The 16,830-nt window shown below is 42.0% G+C and overlaps 1 protein-coding gene across 4 annotated transcripts in view; it reads right to left on the bottom strand.

The window, feature by feature from the left end:
• Window positions 1–16,830, bottom strand: part of F11R (F11 receptor) — a 45,273-nt gene that overhangs the window by 25,538 nt on the left and 2,905 nt on the right. For all 4 annotated transcript variants that reach the window (XM_070783211.1, XM_070783204.1, XM_070783214.1 and 1 more), the window contains exon 2: window positions 3,879–3,944. The gene's annotated coding sequence lies outside the window, so the exon portion shown is untranslated. The remainder of the gene's footprint in view (window positions 1–3,878; window positions 3,945–16,830) is intronic.

Below are 16,830 nucleotides of genomic sequence, written 5' to 3'. Positions count from 1 at the left end.
AGCAATTAAACCCACGCCCCCTGCAAGAAAAAAAATAGGGAAGTCCCTATTTTTTTCTTAGTATATCCAGGTTGCCCGTGGGAAAACTTCCTGAACTTTATCTCACTGCAAGTAAGAAGCCCATAGTGAAGTGAAGTCGTTCAGTCGTGTCCGACTCTTTGTGACCCCATGGACTGTGGCCTACCAGGCTTCTCCGTCCTTGTGATTTTACAGGCAAGAGTCCTGGAGTGGGTTGCCATTTCCTTCTCCAGGGGATCTTCCCCACCCAGGGATCAAGACCAGGTCTCCCGCATTGTAGGCAGATGCTTTTACCATCTGAGCCCCCAGGGAAGTCCATACTTGTATCCAAAACAGTGGTATTTTTTTGACCTTTTGCTCTTTCATCTTTGTCCCATTCCTTTGGGCCAAAAGTTCTCTTCACGTTTCACCCAACTTAAAGCAATGTTTATCAAGCTCCTATTGGGTGCTGTGAGAGAATACAAATAAATATAAACCATAATCTGTGACTTCAAATGACTTACAGTTTACTTCCAATACAATACAGGAAACAGGACAATATGTATCCAAAAAAGAAACTTAAGTTTCAAAAGAGAAACACTTGCAACACTCTGGTCTTTAGCCTCAAGGGAATTTAAAGTATGTGTATGTCTTGGAGAGACATACACATCAAGTTAAATATGACAGTAAAGACAAGAGAGAAGAGCTTAGAGAGGGGACCAGGAACTCTGGACTGTGATTGTCAGAGAAAATTTTAAGATGGGCGAACTTAAGCAGGGATTTTATCTATTTATATGTACACACTGTTGTTGTTTAAACCCTGAGTTGTGTCCAGCTCTTTTGTGACCCCATGGACTATATATAGCCCATCAGGCTCCTCTGTCCATGGGATTTCCCAAGCAAGAATACTGGAGTGGGTTACCATTTCCTTTTCCAGGGGGTTGTCCTGACCGGGGGATCGAAGCCGTGTCTCCTGTATTTGCATGCAGATTCTTTACCACAGAGCCACCAGGGAAGCCCTAACAGTGCTTTATTTGTTTATTTTTGGCTGTGCTGAGTCCTTGTTGCGGCACACAGGCTTTCTCTAGTTGCAAAGAGCAGGGGCTACTCTCTAGTTGCAGCCCATGGGCTTCTCTTTGCAGCAGCCTCTCCTGTCTTGGAGCACAGGCTCTAGGCACACAAGCTTCAGTTGTTGCCGCATGAGGGCTCTAGAGCATGGGTTCCATATTGTAGTTCACCAGCATAGTTGCTCTGCGGCATGTGGAATCCTCGGTCACCAGGGATTGAACCTGTGTCCCCTGCATTGGCAAGCAGATTCATAGCCACTACGCAGAGGAGTCCCTCAAGCAGGGATTTAAAGGAACTCTGAGACTGATCAGTCTTAAAGGTCATTTAGGTCACTTTCTCAGCCTTCTCAGAAAGGAATTCAGTGACAAAGTGATAGGTAGTGGATCTATTTAGGGAGAAACATACTCCACAGCATCAGGACCATCTGCCATCTCAGAAGAGGCCCAGAAATAAAATATGGTTAGTTTCTACGGGCTGGGTAATTTCATAGGCTAATGACTGGGAGGATTATTTCAACTGTTTCAGGGAAGGGGCAGGGATTTCCAGAAATTAGGCCGCTGCCATCTTTTTGACCTTTGATGGTTAGCCTCAGAACTCTCATGGTGGGTGTGTCATTTAAATGCTAATATATTACAAAGGCTTCCCTGGTGGCTCAGATAGTAGTCTGCCCCCACTGTGGGAGACCAGGGTTCAATCCCTGGGTCGGTAAGATTCCCCTGGTGAAGGAAATGGCAACCCACTCCAGTATTCTTAACTGGAAAGCCGCATGGATGGAGGAGCCTGGCAGGCTACAGTCCATAGTGTTGCAAAGAGTTGGACACAACTGAGCGACTTCATTTCATATTACAAAGACTGTATAATGGGGCTCAAGGGCTTCCCAGCTGGTGCTCAGTCAGTTCAGATGCTCAGTCATGGCCGACTCTTTTCGACACCATGGACTGCAGCATGCCAGGCTTCCATGTCCATCACCAACGCCCGGAGCTTGCTCAAACTCATGTCCATCGAGTCAATGATGCCATCCTGGTGCAGCCACATGTTCTGGGAAACACTCACTCAGAAGGACGATGCAGATAGTGGAGTGCAGTTTATTACACCTGTGGGCCCAAGGAAGAGTTTTCTCATAGCCAAGGACCCCGACCAGGTTTTGTGAAAACCTCATATACCCTAAGCCTACATGCCCAAACCCACCTCCCCAAATTCCCTGAAACTAGTCTGAACAAAGGAAAAAAAAAGATATAATCAAAGTTAATGGTGATTCATATGCCTTAAGCCTAGGTAGTTAAGAGTGGACAATTATCAATAGGCTTGTGGTCATACCCCAATAAGCATAATAGAATGTATGATTCTATTCGGTTACACAGATAATTAGGGTATTCTTTTAGGCATGGAGAGCCCTGGGGCTCTTCCTTCTGGGGGCTGGTTTTCCAGTTGGTATGTCATTTCCATCGATGTTGGGCATATAGCTCAAAGTCCACAGTCTGGTCAAGCTGGAGTACTGCTTTCAAGGTAGTGCCTGTTCTGTTTCCTCTTTCAATCCAACCATCTCATCCTCTGTCATCCCCTTCTCCTGCCTTCAATCTTTCCCAGGTGGTGCTAGCAGTAAAGAATCCGCCTGCCAACGAGGAGACACAAGAGATGCAAGTTCCATCCCTTGCATCCCATTCCATCCCAGGGGGGTCGGGAAGATGCCCTGGAGTAGGAAATGGCGCCCCACTCCAGAATTCTTGCCTGGGGAATTCCATGAACAGAGGAGCCTGGGGAACTACAGTCCATGAGGCCACAAAAAGTCAGAGATGACTGAATGACTGAGCACTGTCTGTCTGTAATGGTGCTCAAGGTCCACTGGAAGTTGAATTTTCCATCTAGACCTTGTGGGTTCTAATCAGTTTTTGTCAGGGCCGATGTTTATATCATTCTTTTAAAGGTTGTTCCCTGTCCCCTTCCCTCCTGTTTCATTTCAGATAGTCTTCATATTGTTACACTGAAACTGGTTTCACCTCTTGGTATCACACCAATAGACAGCAAAGCCAATGATCAGGAGAAGGAAGAGTTTATTATCACTAGCAGTAAGTAAGGAGAGCACCAGGGATTTTTCCCAAAGTAGCATCTCCCTGAAAAGCAAAATTGGGGAACTTTTAAGCTAAAAGTACACATATATTCAGGAAGGGGCTTGAGGAGAGAACTTAGCATAGAATTGGGGCAACGGTTGACAGAGTCCAAACTTTAGTTGATTGGAGTCAAAAGGGTCAGCAGCATCATTCCATCCTGCACCTATGTGGAGGTGTTAGTTCCACACAGGACCTATTATTCTGTATATCCCTTGAGGAGGAACTAGGACTCTGCTCTTTCATTGTACTATTATTTGCCTTTTCTCTGTTAGTGCATTCCTTTGTTCCTTAAGATGATTAATTACTGAGACCTGTTGAAGGGTAAGCATAGCTCCAGGCTTAGATCACAAAAAGTCTTAGGCCAAAATGACTTCTCTTATAACAAGAAAGCCATTAATTGTTCTCTTTCTCCAGAGATTCCCCTAATTTATCTGCTTACAAAATGGCACAGATTCACATGCCCCCCAATTAATCTCACTCCTCTGGATAACCCCTTGTTTATTATTTTACCAAGAACGGAACCAGGCACTAGAGAAACTGTCTCTCTAAGGGATAGACAGATCTCAGTTAAAACCCAGTTCCCCAATCTACCTATCTGTCCTTGGCCAGCTCACATTTCTCTGACATTTTCTCCATTCAGAAGGCAGTTATGATGATGGCAATATTGTCCTTTTTCTATTCTAACTACCTAACAATATGACTTACCTTAGGACAGGGAAGCTGGCATGCTGCAGCCCATGGGGTGGCAAAGAATCAGACACAGCTGAGCAACTGAAAAACAACAATGGCAAAATAAGAATTAAATAATATAAAAGATGTACTATGCTTCCTTAGCACAGGGCCTGGTACATTTTAAGAACTGCAGTGGTAGTTATTTTCATTACTCTCATTTTCAGTCTAAGAATGCATTTGCAACCCCATACTTATGTCAGTTCATCTACAACAAAGGAGGCAAGAATACATGATGGAGAAAAGACAATCTCTTCAATAAATAGTATAGAGAAAACTGGACAGCTATACATAAAAGGATGAGATTAGAACATTTCCTCACACCATATTCAAAAATAAACTGAAAATGGATTAAAGACCTAAACATTAGACCTAGAAGAGAACATAGGCAGAACACTTTTTGATGTAAATCACAGCAATATATTTTAGATCAGTCTCCTAAGGCAAAAGAAATAAAAACAAAAATAAACAAATGGGACCTAACTAAACTTAAAAGCCTTTGCACAGCAAAGTAAAAGACAATCTAGTGAATGAGAGAAAATACTTGCTGATGATATGATCAATAAGGGGTTAATATCCAAAATGTACAAACAGCTCATATAACTTAATATCAGTAAACAACCCAGTTTTGTTTATTTTTTGGCTGCACTGGGTAACATGTGGGCTTAGTTGCCCCCAGCACATTGGGTCTTAGCTGCTCTACCAGGGACTGAACCCATGTCCCCTGCTTTGGAAGGCTGATTCTTAACCCCTGGACCACCAAGAAAGTCCCTATTTTTTTTAATGTATTTTTAATTGGAGGATAATTGCTTTAAAATGTTTGTTAGTTTCTGCCATACAACAATGTGAATCAGCCATAGGTATATATATATCCCCTCCCTCTTAAACCTCCCTCCCTAATCCACCATCCCACCCCTCTAGGTTGAGGAGAGCACCAGGTTGAGCTCCCTACCACTGGGTTTTAAAACAGCCCAGATAGACAACCTTCCAAAGAAGACATACACATGGCTAATAAGCACATGAGAAGATGCTCAACATCACCAAGTGTTCAGTTCAGTTCAGTTCAGTTCAGTTCAGTTCACTAACTCCCAGAGTTCACTCAAACTCATGTACATCCAGTCGGTGATGCCATCCAGCCATCTCATCTTCTGTCGTCTCCTTCTCCTCCTGCCCTCAATCCCTCCCAACTTCACGGTCTTTTCCAATGAGTCAACTCTTCGCATGAGGTGGCCAAAGTACTGGAGTGTCAGCTTCAGAATCCGTCCTTCCAGTGAACACCCAGGACTGTTCTCCTTTAGGATGGACTGGTTGGATCTCCTTGCAGTCCAAGGGACTCTCAAGAGTCTTCTCCAACACCACAGTTCAAAAGCATCAATTCTTCGGTGCTCAGCTTTCTTCACAGTCCAACTCTCACATCCATACACAACTACTGGAAAAACCATAGCCTTGACTAGACGGACCTTTGTTGGCAAAGTAATGTTTCTGCTTTTTAATATGCCATCTAGGTTGGTCATAACTTTCCTTCCAAGGAGTATGTGTCTTTTAATTTCATGGCTGAAATCACCATCTGCAGTGATTTTGGAGCCCAAAATAATAAAGTCTGACACTGTTTCCCCATCTATTTCTCATGAAGTGATGTGACCAGAAGCAATGATGTTATTTTTCTGGATGTTGAGCTTTAAGCCAACTTTTTCACTCTCCTCTTTCACTTTCATCAAAAGGCTTTTTAGTTCTAATACTTCACTAAGTATTCAGTTCAGTTCAGTTCAGTCGCTCAATCATGTCCGACTCTTTGCGACCCCATGAACTGCAGCATGCCAGGCCTCCCTGTCCATCACCATCTCCCGGAGTTCACTCAAACTCACGTCCATCGAGTCGGTGATGCACTAAGTATTAGAGAGATGCAAATCAAAATCACAATGAGATCACCTTACACCTGTCATAATGATTATTATCATAATGTCTATGAAAGTGAAAGAGGAGAGTGAAAAGTTTGGCTTAAAACTCAACATTCAGAAAACTAAGATCATGGCATCTGGTCCCATCATTTCATGGGAAATAGATGGGGAAACAGTGGAAATAGTGTCAGACTTTATTTTGGGGGGCTCCAAAATCACTGCGGATGGTGATTGCAGCCAGGAAATTAAAAGATGCTTACTCCTTGGAAGGAAAGTTATGACCAACCTAGATAGCATATTGAAAAACAGAGACATTACTTTGCCAACAAAGGTACATCTAGTCAAGGCTAGGGTTTTTCCAGTGGTCATGTATGGATGCGAGAGTTGGACTGTGAAGAAAGCTGAGCACCGAAGAATTGATGCTTTTGAACTGTGGTGTTGGAGAAGACTCTTGAGAGTCCCATCGACTGCAAGGAGATCCAACCAGTACATTCTAAAGGAGAACAGTCCTGGGTGTTCTTTGGAAGCAATGATGCTAAAGCTGACACTCCAGTACTTTGGCCACCTCATGCGAAGAATTGACTCACTGGAAAAGACTGATGCTGGGAGGGATTGGGGGCAGGAGGAAAAGGGGACAACAGAGGATGAGATGGCTGGATGGCATCACCAACTCAATGGACATGAGTTTGAGTGAACTCCGGGAGTTGGTGATGGACAGGGAGGCCTGGCGTGCTGCAATTCATGGGGTCACAAAGAGTCGGACACGACTGAGCGACTGAACTGAACTGAACTGAGTGATTAACAAGTAATATTAATGTTATTATAAATACTAAGTATAGTCAATTTACAGCAAACTAAAACCCACAAGCCTCTTATTTTTTAATAATATTTATTTTAATTTATTTATTTGACTGTACCAGGTCTTAGTTGCAGCATGTGGGATCGAGTTCCCTGACCAGGGATCAAACCCAGGCCTCCTGCATTGGAAGCAAGAAGCCTTAGCCACTGGACCACCAGGGAAGTCCCAGCTTTTTATTTGTGCTTGAACTACTATTAAACCAGATCTCTCACATACTATCTTTATACAGTTGTGGGATTTTGGCCACCCTGTACAGCATGCAGGGATCTTAGTTCCCCAGCCAGGGATCAAACCTGTGCCCAGCACATTGGGAGCTCAGAGTCTGAAGCACTGGACCACCAGAGAAGTCCGTATACAATTTTTTAAAAATATTTAAATTCGTTTATTTGGTTACATCAGGTCTTACTTGCCGCATGTGGGATCTAGTTCCCTAACCAGGGATGAATCTAGTCCCCTGACCTGGGAGCTCGAAGTCCTGCCGCTGGACCACCAGGGAAGTCCCCCTGTGCAATTTTAACCAAAGTAGATTTGCATTTATCCCTACTCAATTTTATGTTTTTTGTTTTGAAAATGAACTAATATACAGAAAAGTATACATGTAATTATGTTAATGATTAAAGTAAATACAAATAATGTGCATTCCAATTATTTCTATATAAAACCTTTATGTGTATATTTACAAAGCATAAAGGGGCTCTCCTAGTGGCCCAGTAGTAAAGAATTCACCTGAAAGGCAGGAGACTGCCTGCAATGTAGGAGACGTGGGTTCTATCCCTGGGACAGGAAGATCCCCTGGAGAAGAATATGGCAACCCACTCCAGTATTTATGCTTAGGAAATCCCACAAACAGAGGAAGCTGGAAGGCTACAGTCCATGGGGTCGAAGGAGTTGGACACGACAGCAACTACACCACCACAAAGCATACAAGTAAATTTGGAATGTCCAAATAATTGTTTTAATTCTGTATTTATTTCTGGCTGTGGTGAGTCTTTGCTGCTGCTCACAGGATTTCTCTAGTTGTGGCAACCATGGGGTACTCTCCAGCCTCAGTGTGCAGCCGTCTCACTGCGCTGGGTTCTCTCGTCCTGGAGCTCAGGCTCTAGTAGTGGTGGCACACGGACTCAGTAGTTGTGTCTCTTGGGTTCTACACTCGGGCTCAGTAGTAGTGGTGCATGGGCTTAAGTTGCTCTGCAGTACGTGGGATCTTCCCAGACAGGGATGGAAACCATGTCCCCTGAATTGGCAGGCGAATTCTCATCCACTGACCACCAGTTCAGTTCAGTTCAGTTGCTCTGTCGTGTCCGACTCTTTGTGACCCCATGGACTGCAGCACACCAGGCTTCCCTGTCCATCACCAACTCCCGGAGTCCCCCCAAACCCATGTCCATTGAGTCAGTGATGCCATCCAACCATCTCATCCTCTGTCGTCCCCTTCTCCTCCTGCCGTCAATCTTTCTCAGTATCAGGGTCGTTTCAAATGAGTCAACTCTTCGCAACAGGTGGCGAAAGTACTGGAGTTTCAACTTCAGCATCAGTCCTTCCAATGAACACCCAGGACTGAACTCCTTTAGGATGGACTGGTTGGATCTCCTTGCAGTCCAAGGGACTCTCAAGAGTCTTCTCCAACACCACAGTTCAAAAGCATCGATTCTTCAGTGCTCAGCTTTCTTTATAAAGAAAGTCCAACTCTCACATCCATACATGACCATTGGAAAAACCATAGCCTTGACTAGACGGACCTTTGTTGGCAAAGTAATGTCTCTGCTTTTGAATATGCCATCTAGCTTGGTCTTAACTTTCCTTCCAAGGAGTAAGCGTCTCTTAATTTCATGGCTCCAATCACCATCTGCAGTGATTTTGGAGCCCAGAAAAATAAACTCAGCCACTGTTTCCACTGTTTCCCCATCTACTTGCCATGAAGTGATGGGACCGGATGCCATGATCTTAATTTTCTGAATGTTGAGTTTTAAGCCAACTTTTTCACTCTCCTCTTTCACTTTTATCAAGAGGCTCTTTAGTTCTTCTTCACTTTCTGCCGTGTCATCTGCATATCTGAGGTTATTGATATTTCTCCCGGCAATCTTGATTCCAGCTTGTGCTTCTTCCAGCCCAGTGTTTCTCATGATGTACTCTGCATGTAAGTTAAATAGGCAGGGTGACAATATATAGCCTTGACGTACTCCTTTCCCAATTTGGAACCAGTCTGTTGTCCCATGTCCAGTTCTAACTATTGCTTCCTGACCTGCATACAGGTTTCTCAAAAGGCAGGTCAGGTGGTCTGGTATTCCCATCTCTTTCAGAATTTTCCACAGTTTATTGTGATCCACACAGTCAAAAGCTTTGGCATAGTCAATAAAGCAGAAATAGATGTTTTTCTGGAACTCTCTTGCTTTTTCCATGATCCAGCGGATGTTGGCAATTTGATCTCTGGTTCCTCTGCCTTTTCTAAAACCAGCTTGAACATCTGGAAGTCTGAATTTAGCAATAAGGAGCTCATGATCTGAGCCACAGTCAGCTCCAAACCTTGTTTTTGCTGACTGTATAGAGCTTCTCCATCTTTGGCTACAAAGAATATAATCAATCTGATTTCAGTGTTGCCCATCTGGTGATGTCCATGTGTAGAGTCTTCTCTTGTGTTGTTGGAAGAGAGTGTTTGCTATGTCCAGTGCATTCTGTTGGCAAATTAGCCTTTGCCCTGCTTCATTCTGTACTCCAAGGCCAAATCTGCCTGTTACTCCAGGTGTTTCTTGACTTCGTATTTTTGCATTCCAGTCCCCTATAATAAAAATGACATCTTTTTTGGGTGTTAGTTCTAGAAGGTCTTGTAGGTCTTCATAGAACCATTCAACTTCAGCTTCTTCAGTGTTACCACCAGAGTAGTCCCAAATAATTTGATATTCACCAGGTTCTTTTTCCCATAAAGTGATGAAATAAATAATAAATTTTAAAGTTTTTATCATTAACATTTGTTTTCTGTAGTCTTTTAAGAAAAATAGATTTTGTAAACTTCAGATTGGTGAGTTTGTTTGCAAAGTGGAAAATTCTAGAAGGAAATATTAAATATAAATCTTGATTTTGTCATCCAGTATATTAGCAGTTGAACCTGAATCTACATTATATGCCAGTTTCATAAGCATGCTGTCTCTGACCCAGTTCAAAAAGTTTTTTTTTTTTTAAATATGGCCAAAGACAAGAGTTGAAAACAGAATCCTTAAGTGACCTCTTTCCAAGCTGGCAGAGTACACTGATAGCACTCAAGCTATTGATATTTCCAAAGGTTCCTGTTGAAAAATGCTGTGCTTCTGTCACATATTGATTGTATAGATATCTTACATTTTATAATTGATCGTTAGTCATTTTGCTTTAATCTCTAGGAAGAGCAAGCCCAAGTTTGCAATCCAAATTCAAATATTGACATGCATTCCTCATTTCTTCTGACTTTATCCTGACTTCATCTATGTTATTCAGTTTTCTCTTTGCCCTGAGATTTCCTTCCCCTTCTATCCTTTTTGGAATGTAGGGTTTTCTATACATACAAACATGCTGTAGTGATGCTGTGATGTGCTATTCAGACTCCCCTTCGGAAATGAAGGATGATTTCCCCAGCTGTGGGCCTCTCTGGGAACTACTTCCACCTGAGAGTCACACAAAGGTGTGCCCGCTTCCCAGGGTGGTGGTGGTGGTTTAGTCTTGTCCAACTCTTTCAACCCCAGGGACTGTAGCCCCCCAGGCTCCTCTGTCCATGGGATTTCCCAGGCAAGAATACTGGAGTGGGTTGTCATTTCTTTTTCCAGGGCATCTTCCCAACCCAGGGATGGAACCCAGGTCTCCTGCATAGCAAGTGGATTCTTTTCCAACTGAGTTACCAAGGAAGCCTCTTCCCAGGGCAACCTATATCTACTCTAATTCCTGTATATCGTTCCCGGGTCACCTTGAAAGACATTTCAATAGAGTAGTGGAATAGGCAGTAAAACCTGTATGGAGTAGGCTGAGGAGAGAATGTAAACTGAGAAAATATAGAGTATGACCACAGACAGTTCAAGAGAGATGTTGCTGAGAAGGGCAGCGGAAAAAAGAAGCGGCAGCTGGAAGGGTGCTGGATGAAGGCAGAGTAGGTATTTTGTTTACATGGAAAGGACTGTTTGCTAATGGCAATGGTCCAGTAGAAAGAAATGCTGTATGAAAGGGGGGTAGTTGCAGTACTATGCTCTTGAGGAGAGAGGAGATGGAATGCACAAGCTGAGGCTCAAGAGAGAGCAGAGATAACCACTGTGACTAGCAGGAAGTGTATGGTGCCATTGGAACATTTGTGGTGGGAAGATGATACAAATTCAGTCTAACTTTTGTTCTCTGGAGTATGAGGTAAAGTCGTTAGCCAAAAGTACAGAGGAAAAAGGAAAGTTTAGGAGACTGAAGAGTGGGGAGAAGTAGAGACAGAAACTGTACGTACTAGGGAAGTGTATTAGGACTGGTGAGCAGTAACAAGTGCCTTCAAGATATTTTAGACATAAATTTGAAGCAAGACCAGTCAAGCTGATATGACTTTTACTCCAGCTCTTTGACTATGGAAAAACAGTAAGTGGGTAGTTGGATGTGACCATAGTTGGGACTTTCCTAAACAAATGGATGGAGAAAGCATCAAGGATGTTAAAGTGGTATTTAAGGGAATGGCAGTTTACTTCTGTGTTTTCCCAGAGAGTTTTTTGGGTTTTTGTTTTTGCTAATATAAGCAAATATAAACATATATGTATATTATTTTACTTTTACTCTATTATTTTGCTTTTTTTCTTTTTTACACAAAAGGTAGCATACATTTTTTTACCTGAAAATGTTTTGGAGAATGCAGTTCTCAAAGAGTTTCCTCATTCTTTTTTAAAGTTGTATAATATTCTGTTTGTAAGCTTCCCTGATGGCTCAGACAGTGAAGAATCTGCTGTAATGCAGGAGACCCGACTTTGATCCCTGGCTTAGGAAGATCCCCTGGAGAAGGAAATAGCAACCCACTCCAGTATTCTTGCCTGGAGAATCCCATGGAAAGAGGAGTTTGGCAGGCTCCAGTCCATGGGGTCGCAAAGAATCAGACACAACTGAGTGACTAACACTTTACACTTCTAAGGGCTCTTTATACAGTCCAGGAATTAGCCCTTTGTGTATGCTATGACTTCAATTTTCCCTTTACTTTGTCTTTTGGCTTCTGTGATGTTTGTTTGTTTGGGGGGCTTTTTTCCTTTTGTTTTGCATTTTGTTTTTCTTTTTTGGCTTTGACACACAGCAGGCAGGATCTGTTACCAGACCAGGGACAGAAACTGCGCCCCCTGCGGTCGACTAGTGGGGAAGTCCCTATTTGTTTTTGCCACCCATAAGCTTGCTTGTTTTTTTATTTTATCAGTCTTTTCTTTCATGGGTTCTAAATTCTGACTCAGGGATCTTCCTCGCTTTTATTTATGCAATTTGTTTTTTTATAATGAAAACCTTTACTATGTATTCTCTCAGCAACTCTCACATACACAGTACAGTATTAGTTATTAACTAAGTCACCACGAGGTACACTACATTCCCATCACTTTTTAATTAATTTTTTTTGGAATAGAGTTGTTTTACAATGTTGTATTAGTTTCTGCTGTGCAACAAAGTGAATCAGCTATCTATATACCTATATCCTCTCTTTTATAGATTTCCTTCCCATTTAGGTCACCAGAGAGCACTGAACAGTGTTCCCTGTGCTATAAGTAGGTTCTCATTAGTTATCTGTTTTATACATAGCAGTGTATACGTGTCAGTCCTGATCTCCCAGTTCATCCCACCTCCCTCTCTCCCTTTGGTATCCATACATTTGTTCTCTACACCTGTGTCTCTATTTTCTGAGTTCATCTGTACCATTTTTCTAGGTTCCACATATAAGTGATATTTTATGATTTTTTTTCTCTTTCTGCCTTAATTCGCTCTGTATTACAGTCTCTAGGTCCATCCACATCTCCACAAATGGCACAATTTCATTCTTTTTTTATGGCTGAGTAATATTCCATTGTATATATTTGCCACATCTTTATCCCTTCCTCTGTTGATGGACATTAGGTTACTTCCACGTCCTGACTATTGTAAAGTGTTGCAATGGACATTGAGATTCCCTACTTTTAGATGATGAACTAAGTCTTCTTGATAGTTTCCATTTTTACTTTAAATCTTTGATCAATTTGAAACTTTTCTTGGTATAGATTGTGCAGTTTGGAACTCATCTCTTTGCAAATAACCACCTTATTATATATTGTAATAGCTGGTAAAACTTGCTCCCACTCATGTTCTTTTTTTTTTTCCTGGCAATTCTTAATTTCAACTAAACTGATACATTTATGGAATTGAGTTTTCCTATCTAAGAATCTTCTGTTTTTTCTTTCATACAGGTCTTCTTTTAAGGTTTTCATTTTCTTCAATATGTTTTGAATTTTCTTTGTAAGTTTAGTCCCAATTATGCAGAATAATGATGATAATAATAGACACACAGCGGGTCCACTGGATTAGGAGGAAAATAAGGGCATGAGGAAAATAATAGTGAAACTAAGGTAAGGTCTATTAATTAGAGGACTTCACAGGTTGAGGAATATGATTAGGACTGGAAAAACTAAGGGAATGAATGAGCTGGAAGGACTTCCCACTGGGAAATACTATCAAGTCTAGGTTCTTTAGACTCTCAGCTTTCCTGACTCCTATGCTCCTTTGAGTCTTCAGCTATTTAACTGATATTTTTCTTTTAACTTAAAAAATTTGCTCTCCTATAGTCCATTTCTTGTGTCTAGTTGTTCTTAGTGTTTTCTTCTTTGGTTAATATGAATTCCAGGAAACATGGCCTATTATTACCATGTAAACATTAACTGAAACAAAGCTGGTGTAGTTGTAGTAACAGCAGATAAAATAGACCTTAAGGTAGAAAGCATCATCAGAGATAAAGAAGGATGTAATAAGAAAAGGATCCATTCTGGAGGAAGCATAGCAATTCTAAATCTGGAACATCTAATAACATCATCTCCAAATATATACATAAAAATGTCAGAAAAAAGAGAGAAAAGACAAATCCAAATCACGATGAAAGATTTAAACATATCTTTGTAAGTATGCTAATAGAATAAGCAGGCAAAAAAAGAAAAATCAGCAGAGCTATAGATTTGAAGAAAATAATTAATAAATTGGGACTGATATATTAATATATAGAACACTGCACCCCAAAACTGTAAAATATATCTTTTCAAGTGTTCATGGAACATATGCAAAAATCAACCACACACTTGGCTATAAAGCAAGTTTCAACACGGTTTAAATGATTCAAATCTCAGTATATGTTTTCTGAGCAGAAGCAGTGGTTAAATGAGTATGTAAAAAGTCATCAAGCTGCACATTTATGTTATCTGACTCTTGCACCAAATATATTAAAAAACAAAAACAATTTTTCACTGTCAGTCATAAATTCCCTTCCATCAAGTTTCAGTTATATCTATGCTATTTTATTTACCTTCTTGTGTTTACTCACACATACAATCTCTAAATCTACACATTTTGAATGGCAGGCACTTTTCATATGTTTACATATGCTATTCCAGTAAACTTTCAGAACCACCCAAACAGATGAGTCTTTTAACCCCCCTTTTATAGATGAGGAAAGTGAGAACTGGAAAGTAACTCGCAGTGACCACTAAGTAGTGCTGAGTCAGAACTGGAACTTAGAACTCTGATTCATAGCCTTGGTCCTTTACATAACATGCTTTAATACCATGTGTGAGTATTATTCCCAACTTTCTCCCCTTGCATTTCCCTCCCTGGATTATTAAACACCTCAGTAAAAAATTCAGCATCTATTGAGTACCTCCTTTATGCAGTTCTGGTTTCATTATTGGCCATACAGAAATGAAATAAACAGTCCCTCCCCTTAAAAAGCTCATTCTAGGACTTCCCTGGTAGTCCAGTGGTTAGGTGTCCACCTGTCAAAGCAAGGGACACAGCTTCCATCTCTGGCCCAGGAAGATTCCACATGCCTCAGGGCAACTAAGCCTGTGCACCACAACTACTGAACTTGTGAGCCCTAAAGACCGTGCTCTGCAGCAAGAGAAGCCACTGCAATGAGAAGCCCGTGAACCGCAACAAGAGAGTAGCCTCTGCTCACCCCAACTAGAAAAAGCCTGCATGCAGCAACAAAGGCCCAGCAAGGCCAAAAGTAAATAAAAAAAAAAAAAAAAAAGAGCTAGGTCCAAGGGGAAGAACCACATAGATTAGAATACAGTGTGGTAACTGCTACATGGAAGCGTGTACCTTCTCCTCCATTTTTCTGGTCCCTCTGACCGTCATGAATCAGTTACATAATTTTATCGGGTTATTTTTCTTCCTTTTCCTTCAGTTTAAAAGCCCTCTGGATGAAGATAGCAAGCATCCTGCCAAACACATTCTTCTAATTTTTGTGAAATTCAGAGTGGCACAGAAGATGCTGGAAGCTTCCCAAACAGGGTTAATGGTGAGTAAAGGCCAGGGTCAGAAGGGAGGAGGATCTACTTAGGCCACTAAATAAACTAGCCTGATGGGAGCTGGCACTGAAAGATGTGTTTGAAAAGTCAGGGTGCTGCCAGATCCTGACTAAAGACTGCTCGGAATGCCAGGTCAAGACACATGCTTGAGCCACTAGGCAACAAGGACCTATTGTAAATGATCAACTCTGACTGATAAGATTAAAATGTTATTTTAAGGTTGTTCAGGCAGCAACATTTCAGAAAGACTTAAATTAGGAGATTCTGAAAGTTGGGAGGCTAGTAAAGCTCAACAGACACCTACTGAGAACTTGAGTCCCACGCAGTGGAGATAAGGAAATGAAAGCCAGTTCCTACCTTTGAGGAATTCATAATCAATTGAGAGAGAAACAAGCAAAATGTAATGCAATAGATATGATGACACACTCAACCCAAACCTAAGGTAGATAAAGTATGATGAGAGAGAGGAGTCTGATGTAGCATGGGGAGAGAAGGCAAGGGAATACAGCCGGCACACACAGCTCCTCAGCCTCACCTGCTGACATAGTTAGCTATGAGGAGAGGGCAAGGTTGGCACAGCCCAACAAGGTTACTACCCACACAGTTAATGATGGGGAAAGAGGAATGTTTTCTTAACAATGATCAAGCCAGAGGGCATGGTCAGGTAGTGGGTCAGCTCAGTTTACTTCCAGGATTCTCTCTAACCCTCATCAGCTGAACTGAAGAAAGCAAGTATTGTAGGTTGGCAGGCCAGGAAGGAAGCTAGAAAACTAGTTTAGGTGGCAGAAGATAGAAAATGGTTGCCTAAAAAGAGGTTAAGGATGGAACTGACTGGTCCCAGGGAAATTTTGGAGATTTCAGGGTTTTATATCTTGGTTAGGATGCTTGCTTCAAGTAAGTGTATAACTGTCAAAACTCAATGAGGTGAACACTTAAGAACACTGCATTTTAGGGAATCCCAGGGCAATCCAGTGGCTGGGACTTCATGCTTCCACTGCAGAGAGCACAGTTTGGATCCCTAGTTGGGAAGCTAAAAGTCCACATGCCATGCCAAAAAAATAAAAGCATTTTATTGTAAGTAAATTATGCTTCTCTAAAAGAGAAATGCTATAACCAAATTATAAAATTTGAGGAGGGATAAAGGAAGACTAGAACAGTTGAGACTCAACAAGGGAAATTTGGGACTTCCCTGGTAGTCTAGCGGTTGAGAGTCTGCCTGCCAATGCAGGGGACACGGGTTTGATCCAGGAAGATCCCAGGCTTCCCAGGTGACACTAGTGGTAAAGAACCCACCTGCCAATGCAGGAGATATGAGACGCAGAGTCTATCCCTGGGTTGGGAAGATCCCCTTGAAGAGGGCACAGCAATCCACCCCAGTATTCTTGCCTGGAGAATCCCCATGGACAGAAGAGCCTGGTGGGCCACAGCCCATGGGGTCACAGAGTCGGACATGACAGGCAACTTAGCACACGTGCATGCTGGAAAGATCCCACATGCCAAAGAGCAACTGAGCCCACATGATACAACTACTGAAACTCGAGCACTCTAGAGCCGGTGCTCTGCAACAAGAGAAGCCACCACCAAGAAAAGCCCAAACACCGCAAAAAAGAGTAGCCCCTGCTCACTGCAACTAAAGAAAGCCCCTGGAAAGCAATGAAGACCCA

This window comes from Bos indicus, chromosome 3 (genome assembly GCF_029378745.1).
Source record: "Bos indicus isolate NIAB-ARS_2022 breed Sahiwal x Tharparkar chromosome 3, NIAB-ARS_B.indTharparkar_mat_pri_1.0, whole genome shotgun sequence".
Classification (NCBI taxonomy): Eukaryota; Metazoa; Chordata; class Mammalia; order Artiodactyla; family Bovidae; genus Bos; species Bos indicus.
Note: the sequence above shows the minus strand (reverse complement) of the source record. Positions and strands in the feature narration are given on the sequence as shown.